Source organism: Somniosus microcephalus, chromosome 17 (genome assembly GCF_052327205.1).
Source record: "Somniosus microcephalus isolate GS21.2 chromosome 17, FLI_Smic_1.0, whole genome shotgun sequence".
Lineage (NCBI taxonomy): Eukaryota > Metazoa > Chordata > Chondrichthyes > Squaliformes > Somniosidae > Somniosus > Somniosus microcephalus.
Window position 1 is genome coordinate 75,642,365 of NC_141003.1, and position 12,263 is coordinate 75,654,627.

Below are 12,263 nucleotides of genomic sequence, written 5' to 3' on the forward strand. Positions count from 1 at the left end.
GGACTGCTTCATTATCTGAGGAGTTGTGAATGGCGCTGAACACTGTGCATTGCAGGTTCCGTCAGTAAGCTTTGACAGTCTTTAATTAAATGGAGTTTTGTTAAAACCTGTGACTGAAATAACAGTAAAAGGTTGCACTTGTAGACCCTAGGCAGCAACATCTGTTCTAAATAGAGAACTGGTATAGTCATAACGCAAAAGTACAGCAGTGATGCCAGGAGGGTAGGCGTTGGCGGGTGTTGGTAAACAAGTATTTGTCAATAGATCAAAGGTTATATTGCTGTTTGTTGAACATGCGGTGTAGCAATACTCTACTCCAGTTTGTCACAAGAATTCATCTCTGATACCTTCTGTACAAATTCTCCTCCCCAACATTGAACATTGGCTTTTTGAGCTAATTACAATTATTAAACTTGGCCATTTTTCACGTGGGATTTATGTACTCAGTATCTCCTGAATTAATTTTTTTTAATAGTGGATGATCAACAATAAATGAGAGAGTTTGACCTTCCCAAGTTCCTTTTTTGCAGAAAACCTAGTCCATTCTGCTTAGCAGGGTGTGTGATACTAACATATTGGCAAGACAAGAGCAATATGACAGTTTTCACTTATGAATGTGGACTGGGTGGCACTGCGAAGTTAGCATACTGCCCTTTTGTTTCCTGGATTGAGTTCCAATCCAGCAGATGGGTTATTCTGGGATCTGACATCTAGGGTAACTTCTTGCTAAAATATGACTCTCTGATATTCTCTCTACTAACAGTTACAAACAGGTTGAAGTTCTGTTCACATTCTTCAACTCGGCAGCCTTGATACCCGATGCTTTTTATTGGTGAATACAAGGTCAACATGTCACCATTGCTGAAGGGCGTTAAAGTTTGACCACCTACATGCGGCACGAGAGCTAGAAATGAGCTTAAGCAGTGTGTTGGTAACTATGATTTGGTATAGTTGTATTTGCAGCGTATTCACAAATACTTGCAGAATATTTCCCTTTGCTGCCCCCCCCCCCCCCCCCCCCCAAAATCATATCTCATTAGCTGGCCAAGGGAGCCAATCTGTTCTCTTCAGCTGACCATTATGAATTTTGTGAAAACACACCAGATTCACTTGCCCGCTTATTTTTCACACCATTCCTTGGAGGATGCAGTCGACTCTCTACTTTCACTTGACAACACGGCTGAAACCTGGGACTTGCATTGCCGGCGATCGCAGTATAGGAATTGAAATCCTGCAACCTGCCATTGCATTGTGTTAGCAGCGGTGCTGGGCTGTCTCTCTTAGGTTATGCGTTCTGTTAGTTCTATCTACATTATCACATTGAGCACTAATATTTAAATAGCATATATTTGTGAATAATGATGAGGGTCAGTATAAAGCATAGAATGTGCACTGGCACCATTATGCTGAAATGAGGAGGAATCCAGACCATTCCTAAAGGGCCACCTTGTTCGCCCCCCATCCCACATTGTTAATAGTCAGCAGGCACTTAATTGCATGAATGTCATTCTGGGCCCCTCACTAGTCCTGCCACTAGAAGGGAAGCATGGTCCTGGGGTTATCTTTCAGTTCCAAGTTAGTTAGGCCGCAGCTGTAATACTGTGTGCAGTTCTGGTCGCCACACTATAGGAAGGATGTGATTGTATTGGAGAGGGTGCAGAGGAGATTCAGCAGGATGTTACCTGGGCTGGAGCGCTTCAGCTATGAAGAGAGACTGGACAGGCTGGGGTTGTTTTCCTTAGAGCAGAGAAGGCTGAAGGGGGACCTGGTTGAGGTGTACACAATTATGAGGGGCATAGGTAGGGTAGATAGAAAGGAACTTTTCCCCTTAGTAGAGGAGTCAATAACCAGGGGATATAGTTTCAAGTTAAGGGGCAGGAAGTTTAGAGGGGATTTGAGGAAAAACTTTTTCACCCAGAGGGTGGTTGGAATCTGGAACTCACTGCCTGAAAGGGTGGTAGAGGCAGGAACCCTCACAACATTCAAGAAGCATTTGGATGAGCACTTGAAACGCCATAGCATACAAGGCTACGGACCAAGTGCTGGAAAATGGGATTAGAATGGACAGGGCTTGATGGCCGGCGCGGACACGATGGGCCGAAGGGCCTCTTTCTGTGCTGTATGACTCTATGAAGTATTCTAGCCCGTTAAGTTTTATTTCTGATGACCTGGAGATCCGACATGTTGGGTTGCCGCCTTCCCTCCTGTTTGGTGGCATGTTGCAAGGATGAGTTGCCTCCATCCTAGAGCGTCTCCATTTCTAGGAGCGGCCAGAGAACTCTTTGCTAGCCTGGGTGCTGCTCTGGAGTTGCACACTGAAATATGCAACAGTCCCCTTCCAGTAACGTGCTTTCCCGGGATTCGGCGACTGCAGGCTATGTTAAATTTGAGCTCCGTTGTAGTGAGCGGAGCTGCTCTGGATATGGGTCACACCCTTCCTGTAACATCAAGGACTGGCTGAGGAGGACCAAAAATAGCAGCAAATCAACAACATTTCAAAATTTGGTAATAAGTACGATACCTTTATTTCGGTTAGAGCTGAGGGAGTACTTTGATCAGAAAACACTCCCACGAGACTTTCCTTCCTCTCTCAATGGTATTTTAGGGACTTTTCCACTCCCCTCTAATTTTACATTGTTTGCGGGGAAAGAGTTGAGGCATCTGAGAGTTTACATTTTCAGAGGATGACTTTGCAGCTGGGCTTTGGTGAGGGGCAGCTTTCCTTTTTAAGCTCTTGCACTTTCAAGATCATCTGATTTGCAGAAATCGTTTTAATTTTTTTTGGTTATTGGTTGGGATGAAATGGAATTGTTTGAAAGAAGGTGGGCATAGCAGTTGGAATAGAGCAAAACTTGCCGCTAGTTATTGTGCTATTTTAGTTTTGTCAAAAGGTGATGCTAGCACTATAATTAGCATCAATAGGGACGTAACCTTGAGTGCTCAACATTTTCTGTATTAAAACTGAATCCGAGTAGGCAGGGGGAATCCCCAGCACACATCAAGGGTCGTGTTCCTCTAAAAGAGAATGTTGTCTTACAGATTATGATTAATCTGTGTATTCCAATTTGACAGCATTTATTGTAAAAATGAATCAGTATTTTAATGCACATTTCCTAGAACCTTGTACTGAGGGACAAGAACTTTTCAGTACAGGATGGGTGTGTGTTCAGCTCTTGATTAGCATTAAGGTGGTGAAGAAGGAATGAGTCAATCCTCCGAATTGCATCAGATAAATGTAGTATTACATTTCCCATCTGATGCATCAGTGAAGTCAAAGAGGGCAGTGCATCAGAAACTCTGGTCCTTGCACTGTGTTCCCTTCGTGAAAAGAGTAAATTCACAGGCGTATGTAGCGTTTCTAAAATGAAGTGTTTGACACCGTGGTCAGCCAACGAGTGGGAGGCGGGGCGGGCCTTACGCCAGGGCTCGCAGTGAACCGTCTATTTTACAGCCAAGTCATTCTACTCTGCAAACCGAGTCTGTTCAAATAGCGCACTACAGCAAACTGTCTATTTACTCAGCAGAGTCTCCATTTAAACAGTTTCTATGAACTACAGCAAGCAGAACTGATGATCGAAACTACAGCAAAGTCTCCTGATAAAAGCAGGATTATTTCTCCAGCAAAAATGCAATGAGTGGAGGATGGTTACATAACAGAAACTGTGTGCGTAAAATCAATCCCAGTCACTTACAGTAATGCGGTCTCCAGGCGCGATTACCATTGTTTCCCCGAGGAAGTGGTGGTGGGGGCACTGCCTTAGACGCTGCAGTCCTTGTGGTGAGGCTGCTGCAACAATGGGGGCACCATCACCATTGGGACTGCGTCGGCCCATGGCATTTCTGGACTCTCGGGGAAAGAATGAGTTGGTGTAAGAAACAGTGCGATTGGTCTTGGTTTTAACACGGCGAGGAGGAAGGGTGCTGTATTTGCAGCTTAGCAAGAATAGGAAAGGCGAGCTCTAAAGAGGACTGACCATTGGTTGATTAATATCTCTGCCATTGCTGCGCCTGTTACCGAGCAGGGTTTACTGTCGAGAGACAAGAGAGAGTTGAGTGGGTGACTGCAGCCATGCTGTGCCCTGTCTGTGATCAATAACCTCTCCGAGAGTAGTTCCACATCAGCCAATGATGTTGATACTGGATCAATGCAGGCCAGCCCCAGTGATTACAACTTTCCAAAGCCATTTATTACATTTCTCAACACTAAAAAATCAGCACGCTGCGTGTGTGTCTGTGAGGTGAGTAACGTGTTGGTGCACCTCACAAACTAGATACCAATGCTGCTTCGAGAGAGTTCAATCTGGGAGTTGAATGGTGCTTGTGTAACTTACTGGAATTTTTGTTCCCATAATCTCAACTTCACTGCATGAAACAACAAGCTACAGACATGCTGCCAGATAATTTCAATCGTGTCTAGTTTATGCAGAAATGATGCAACATTGTGCATATGTTTTATGAATCCCGTATATTAGCACTAGATAAATGTACACAACAGGTGAACGAAAGCTTGGGGGTACGAAAAGAAAGGGAAGGAGTTTAACGTGCAATTGTTTTATCTCAACGAAGGCTTGTCATGTGCAGCCTCCGTCCCTCCGGGCTGTTCCATTGACGTGACTGGGAGGTGACCCAGTGCTTTGCTATTGACTGCTAATGGCAACTGTAACCTTGGATTGGCTAGGGCACTGATCCATAGCTACCCAATCAGAGCAAAGTATGTTGCCAACTTTGAGTGCTGCATCAAGCCATGTTTCATCGGTGTTTGTTTGAATAGGCTGTAGGAGTGCCTTGAACAAAACTTACCACCCAAGATTTCCCTTGCACTTTACGGATGTGCATAAATCTCACGTTTCCGTGCACTCTAAATCTTCGTGCCTGGGGATTTGAAAACCTAAGGGGTCCCGGAGGCCATCTAATTCTTGTGTTTTTCTGTTGTATATTAATAAAACACGTTTTTCTGCAACGATAGCACTGTTTGCTTTTGAGTTACTGTTGCAGTGTTTCGGACGTTAAGCAGAGGAAACCCCTAGGACTGTATAAAGATTTTCAGGGGGTGCCCGGGTGATTATCGGTATTTGCAAGGGGCCCTCTGCACAGTTAAGGTTGAAAACCACTGCTGTGAATTCTTGGGTGTTCCGGAGAAAGGCTTGTACAACAGCATAGCTTAGTATTTGTTTTAGAAATACAGGAAACTCTCGATTTACCGGCACCTAAATAACCGGAAATCTCTGTTAACCGGCAAAATTCAGCAGTAGGTTCAGGTAAGTTTTACTTCATATTAGTGGCCGTTCCTGGATCTGTGGCCGTGTAACCGGGGTTCCTGCACCCGTTGCTATGCAACAGGGACGCCTGGATCAGTGGCCGGGGTTCCTGCACCTGTTGCTATGCAACAGGGACGCCTGGATCAGTGGCCGGGGTTCCTGCACCTGTTGCCATGCAACAGGGACGCCTGGATCAGTGGCCGGGGTTCCTGCACCTGTTGCCATGCAACAGGGACGCCTGGATCAGTGGCCGGGGTTCCTGCACCTGTTGCCATGCAACAGGGACGCCTGGATCAGTGGCCGGGGTTCCTGCACCTGTTGCCATCCAACAGGGACGCCTGGATCTGTGGCCGTGTCCGGGGCTCTCGTACCTTTTACTATACCTCTCTGTAATCCAGACTTTTTGATAAACCGGTCCCGTTGGTGCCGGATAAAAGAGTTTCCTGTATGTGGCAAATAACAAGGAGACAAGTCAGCAGGTATTTTAGTATTCCAGAGCTAAAGCGCAGTTTTGTTTGTAGAAGCCCCTGCAAGGTTCCTACCAATGCACTCAATAATTTAGGACATTGATGTTTCTGTTCAATATTCGGACTGTTCCTTCTGTGTGCTGTAAAGACCGTGCATAATGAGCACTTTGCAGCTTGTGCTCTCTGATGCAAGCTTAAGATTATTCTCCCATTTTGAGAGAGTTTTAACAAAAAAAAATCCTAGCTCGTTCCACCCTGCCTTAGTGAATTCTCTGATTCCTTTTCTCGTCCTAGGCTGTCCTTTTCAAGGGGAGAACTCCCAAATGAAACTTGTATCAGCAAGTCCAGAGTGGGAGTGCAGGTGTGCTCGAGCGATGGGCCAGAATCTTTTTGGCTAACCAACAAATAGTGGGTGAGTGACTCCGATTTTACTCGCCGTCCTGTGGAAGATCGGTTGCAGCAGTGTTGGAAACCAGATAAGTGATGGTCTAACGCCGCCATGCATTACTGTATGGCAGTTCTGATTTGAAATGGCACTTGTGTGCTCACTTTGTGAAAAGCCATTAATCTTAAATCAAATATAAATTAACTTCTTGTACCAAAGCGAGGGGGAAGACTGCAGCTTTTATTGTAGTGACTCTGAATTAGGGTTGTACTTAAGGGTCAAGGGTTATGGGAAGCGGGCAGGGAAGTGGAGTTGAGGCCAAGATCGGATCAGCCATGATCTTACTGAATGGCGGAGCAGGCTCGAGGGGCCAAATGACCGACGACCTGCTCCTTCGCCTTATGTTCTTTAGTTTCCGAGTGGCAGGACTGAGGAGAATTCCTTTTTAAAGCCCCAACAGGCTGGTGGCCTGGCATGGTCAAGTGCACTGTTATTGGAGCCACAGCAGGGGGTGTACATGGGCATGGCAAGGTTAGGAGCAGCACTGTTTGTTTGAGTCCCAGCAGAGGCTGTACTTGGAGTGGTAGGACGGAGAGCCTTTCTTTCAGAGCTCTACCCGGCTGCACATGGGGTGGTACAATACAAGCTCCTGCTGGTGACCCTCCACACACGTCCCACTGTTGGGTAGAAGGCTTGCACATCCTAGTTTGGATGATTCATAATTTGTGATTACTTAAGTAAAATGTAGTTGAGAGTAATTTTTTTATTTTTTTTTATTTTTAAGTGCAAGTCCTTCTTGCGGAGTTTCTACCACTTTTAATCCCACGTTGGGAACAATTTTTGAGATGAAAAGTGGTTAATTTTTACCCCATTTTCGTACTCCAGTACGTCAGGGGTGAGCAGCAAAGATAATTTCAGCCTTTGAATTCTGGATGCAAGAAGCCAGCTTCAGAGGATTCAAAGCATTTTGACTTGTCCTACTCTAAAGTTTTGGTTACTCGATCATTTGGAATGAGAGGGAGTGAGACCCAGACTGGGGAACTGATCTGATCAGTGCTGAAGGGGTACAGGAATTGGGGCAAGTATCAAAACTTCACAATTGTTTCACATTATTAACGGCCCTACTTTCTGCATCTACATTACTCCGCTTGCTTTTTCTCATGTCAGTTTATGGTGTGTGTGTGCAGTTCTTTGCTTTGGAGAAAAGCCATTCAAATCAACATCCTGCAGCCCTCCAACTGGGATTTGTGGTTGAGCACAGTAACTGGATCAAAATGCCACAAGGTCTTGGCTGCAGGAAGCTGAGGCCTGCTTCCCTGCACCGCAAGGATCTGACGGTTGATTAAGCACCTTTTCAGAAGGCAGAGATGGAAGACATAATTTTGAAGAAACTGAACCCGAGATCAGGCTCCTCTCAAAGATAACAGCAATACTGCATTCAACTGGTGACTTCATGGTTGAATCTAATGGCTGCCTGATTAAAGGGCATGGGGAAATCTAGGTGGTTTTTAAAAAAAAAAAAAAATCAAAATACTCCCGTGTTTTACAAAGTGCATGTCATCGCCATCATTTTGTTTGCCCATTTTGTAAAGTCACCAATTCTTTTGCTTCCGTTCACACCTTTAAGTTGGACCTCCCTTCTACTCCAGTCAGTGGCGCCACTAACAGCAGCCTCGTGCATCCCACAGTGGCTCCACTGAAAACAGCAGGGGCCGCCTGTCACTGCTGAGCTGTCTGGCCTCTGGAAATCATGCTACTGGTTGAGAGATGTGTGTTCCCCAACCATGGGATGGCTGGCCAGGAGTGATGGAACCCTTTATTTCCTGTGGAGGCTTTTGGGCGTGCGCGCTCAGTACCAAGAAGGGAGACCTTTTTTTTGAGATTCAAGTGACTTTGTTGGGGAATCGGTGGGGCTTTTGACTTCAGATGGGCCTGTAAGCTTCTCCTGAATTTGGCGGGACACTTGGAAGCCACACTGTGTGGGTTACAGATGCAGATTTCCCAGGACCGGACAGCATCCAGGGCATTCTGAAGTCAGGTTTTCAGTGGAGTCACTCCAGGGTGTATGGTGATGACATCAATAATGTGGTCAAGCAGGTGGCAGACTGACCCATAAAGCCTTCCTGCAGGTAACAAAATTGACATTTTTACAAAAACAGCAAACCGTATTCCAGCGAGACGATTATTGTACTCTACTTTCAACACATCTCTCTTACACATTTAAAAAAAAAATGTAGTCTAGCAGACTGTGAAAAACCCATGGCAGCCAGCTTGTGTGTTTCTTGTGTGTTGTGATGGTGCTAATAATCCTCTCGTGTTCCTCCTGAATCCTGACAATTTATTTTTACTTGGACAGGAAGGCTTGCATGCTTAAGAAAAGGAACTAGATTATGTGCAATTGTGATTAACAGTGAATTGTGACAGTATGCTATCTGAACATCAATGAATTGTCCTATCCCAACCCTGATTAACGGGACTTTTTACAAGTAGCAACTTAGAAGAACCATGCACGATTCTGTTACTTGTAAGCAACTTTTAAAAAAAAAAGAAAAATCCAATCTTGAGTCAATAGATTGAGTGATTGTGTCCGACAGGTGTGACACTGAGATGGAGGGAGATGGATTCCATTGTAAAGACTAAGCAAGGATTTGGGTCAAAGGTGTGACTGTCGTGACTCAATTTGGGGAAAGAAGTTTTGAAAGGCTCCCAACAGGAAATAAGTCTGGCACTTAGAGCTCCAATGAATAGATGAAAAGAAATCTTTGACCTCGAGTCATCTCGTGGGCTGATGATTCAAGGGTCTGATATTGCTGTTTGCGAGGCACGTGTCTTTGTGGCCTTGAGTTGTAATTTGTTGAATACATTCACAAGCAGCTATCTAAATTGCCTTATAGTGATCAAAGTAGTCATGGATTTCAGTGTAGTGAATCATTTCCAGATTATAATAGCTTTGGTTGCTAGAATAAAAAATAAAATGAAATGGATCAATTTATAGGCCGCGTGATTAATCCCACATGAATGCTTCTGTGGGATTGACTCCATTTGAGAGCAGACTCTTAATGAATAAGTGAAAGTGGATATAGTAGCAACAGAACCCACACTTTTTGTCCTTTTGTCCCTTACTGTATTTCATTACTGATGTGTGAAGCTGCTAAATGCTGATTCATCGGGAAGTTTCTAAATCATCTTCCCTCCTCTCTCTCGTGGGTAAGGAAGTCTTGCTACAATTGTACAGGGCCTTGGTGAGACCACACCTGGAGTACTGTGCACAGTTTTGGTCTCCTTATCTAAGGAAGGATCTACTTGCCGTGGTGGCGGTGCAACGAAGGTTCACTGGATTGATTCCTGTGATGAGAGGGCTGTCCTATGATGAGAGATTGTGTACAATGGGCCTGTACTCTCGAGTTTAGAAGAATGAGAGGTGATCTCATTGAAACATACAAGATTCTGAAGGGGATTGACCGGGTAGATGCTGAGAGGTTGTGTCCCCCTGGCTGGAGTGTCTAGAACTGTGGGGCATAGTTTCAGGATAAGGGGTCGGCCATTTCAGACTGAGATGAGGAGGAATTTCTTCACTGAGGGTTGTGAATCTTCGGAATTCTCTGCCCCAGAGGGCTGTGAATGCTCAGTCTTTGAGTCTATTCAAGGCTGAGATCGATAGATTTTTGGACTCTAGGGGAATCAAGGGATATGGAGATTGGGCGGGAAAGTGGAGTTGAGGTGGAAGATCAGCCATGATCTTAATGAATGGCGGAGCAGGCTCGAGGGGCCGTGTGGCCGACTCCTGCTCTTACTACTTGTTCTTATGGTCTCCAATTTTCTCCCCATCTCGCCTGACTCTCTACAACCAAAGCGAAATACTGCGGATGCTGGAAATCAGATATAAAAACACGAAATGCTGGAAATACTCAGCAGATCAGGCAGCGCCTGTCGAGAGAGAGAGAAACCGAGTTAGCGTTTCAGGTCGATGACCTTCCGTCAGAACGTTAACTTACTTTCTCTCTCTACAGATGTTGCCTGACCTGCTGAGTATTTCCAGTTTTTAATCTCCTGACTCTCTGCTGGGGTACAAACAGTACTGTGTCCCATTGGCCATTTTTTACGTGAAAGCCTTGTTTGTAGTGGGAGTTTATTCTACCAGATGACGGTATACTCCAATTCTTTCCTCATCCGACTTTTTGTTTTAACTATTCAGTCTTGGGATCTGCGTGTCGCTGAGGAGATGGTGATGCGACTGAGTGGCTTGCTCGACCACTTCAGAGGGCAGTTAAAGCATTGACCACGTTGGTGTGGGACTGGAGTCACATATAGGCCAGACCAGGTAAGGGCAGCAGATTTCCTTCCTTCGTGGACATCAGTGAACCAGTTGGGCTTTTACGACCATCCGACAGCTTCCTTGTCACTTTTTTTACTGCTACCAGCTTTTTATTTTTTATAAATGCAATTCAGATTCTTAAGCTGTCCATGCTGGGATTTGAACTAGAGCTCTGTGGATTGTTAGACGAGGACCCTGGGTTACTAGTCCACTAACCTAACCGTACTCATGTTTTTTTTCCCCCCAGTACCAGTCAGAGTAGTGATCAGTGATCGAGAGCCCTGGCTGGTGAGCGCCGCAGAGGTACGAAGCGTAGATGTAATGTCGTGCAGGGAAAGAAGCCGTAGGCTGCCGTGCAGTATTCTCACACCATTGCTGTCTGGTAATTTGGCAGCGAGGAAGATGTAATTACTGCATGGGAACAGACAGAGCAGTTTGCATTTCCTGATGAGCAGAAGGTTGCCAAGCAAGCCTGGTTGCTGCAAGGAGGGAGAAAAAAACTTGTTCCCACCTATGAAAATGAGTTTTAAGTACAAATAATTGCTGGACATAACAGCCATGAAGCGGGTAACTCTTCTCCCTCCGCCCCTTTGAAATTATGATCCTCAGGAAACCTTCTTTAGAAACCTAGAAGATAGGAGTAGGCCCTCTTTCCCCACCTTGCCCACTGACCATGTTCAGAGCTGAGGGATTTGAGCCAGTGCTGTCCGTGCCATGGGCTCACACCAGCACTAAAATGGAGTATCGGAGTGCTGATGTGGTTACATCGATCACCGGGGAATGGCAATTTAGGGATGCTCAGCAGAAAGGAGCGAACAGTAGGAGAAGTCAGGAAGTTTGCAGACTAGTTGGGGTTCAACCTGATGCTCCGACATGCTGGATCTGTGGCTCTCAACCCTGTTTTGTATAAAATAATTAGTATTGCCTTCAAGGTGGGGGAGTCCAGAACCAGGGGTCACAGTCTAAGGATAAGGGGTAAGCCATTTAGGACAGAGATGAGGAGGAATTTCTTCACCCAGAGAGTGGTGAACCTGTGGCATTCTCTGCCACACAAGGCAGTTGAGGCCAATTCATTAAATATATTCAAGAAGGCGTTAGATATATTTCTTAAGGCTAAAGGGATCAAGGGATATGGGGAGAAGGCAGGGACAGGGTACTGAATTTGGATTAACAACGGAAAATGCTGGAAAAACTCAGCAGGCCAGGCAACATCCGTGGAGAGAAAATAGTCAACGTTTCGGGTCAAGCCCTTTGTCAAGACTGAAGGCCAGGCTGGGAGAGAACAGAAGAGAAGTGAAGAGACATTAAGAGGTTTTTTATTTCGGATTTCCAACATCCGCAGTATTTTGCTATCGTACTGAATTTGGATTATCAGCCATGATCGCATTGAATGGCGGAGCAGGCTCAAGGGGCCGAATGGCCTACTCCTGCTCCTATCTTCTATATTTCTATGTTTCTAAAGAAGGGAAGGGTCCCAGACCTGAAACGTTAACTCTGTTTCTCTCTCCACGGATGCTGCCTGGCCTGCTGAGTATTTCCAGCATTTTCTGTTGTTATTTCAGATTTCCAGCGTCCGCAGTATTTTGCTGTTGTATTCCTGAGGATCATAATTGGCGGCTCCAGTTGCCTTTTGATGCCCAGCAGAGTATCATCTGATACAAATGCAGGCAAGAAAGGTTGGGCTCTAAGCAAAAGCATCAGTGACACAATGTTTACACACACAAAAATGTTAAAAATCCACTTAGTGCACTCCTGGTATCATAGCACCACAGAGTGGTGGGACATGGGTTTGCGACATGAGCCACTAATTTGTAATTAAAGATCATTTGAATGTAACA

The 12,263-nt window shown here is 45.3% G+C and overlaps 1 long non-coding RNA gene across 24 annotated transcripts in view; it reads left to right on the plus strand.

Annotated features, from left to right (window-relative positions):
- LOC147105863 (uncharacterized) overlaps positions 1–12,263 on the plus strand; it is a 272,831-nt gene that overhangs the window by 231,609 nt on the left and 28,959 nt on the right. For 23 of the 24 annotated variants that reach the window (XR_015081613.1, XR_015081608.1, XR_015081610.1 and 20 more), the window contains 2 exons: positions 6,020–6,137; positions 10,306–10,431. This is a non-coding gene — a long non-coding RNA (uncharacterized LOC147105863). The remainder of the gene's footprint in view (positions 1–6,019; positions 6,138–10,305; positions 10,432–12,263) is intronic. The other variant, XR_015081630.1, reaches the window with a different exon arrangement.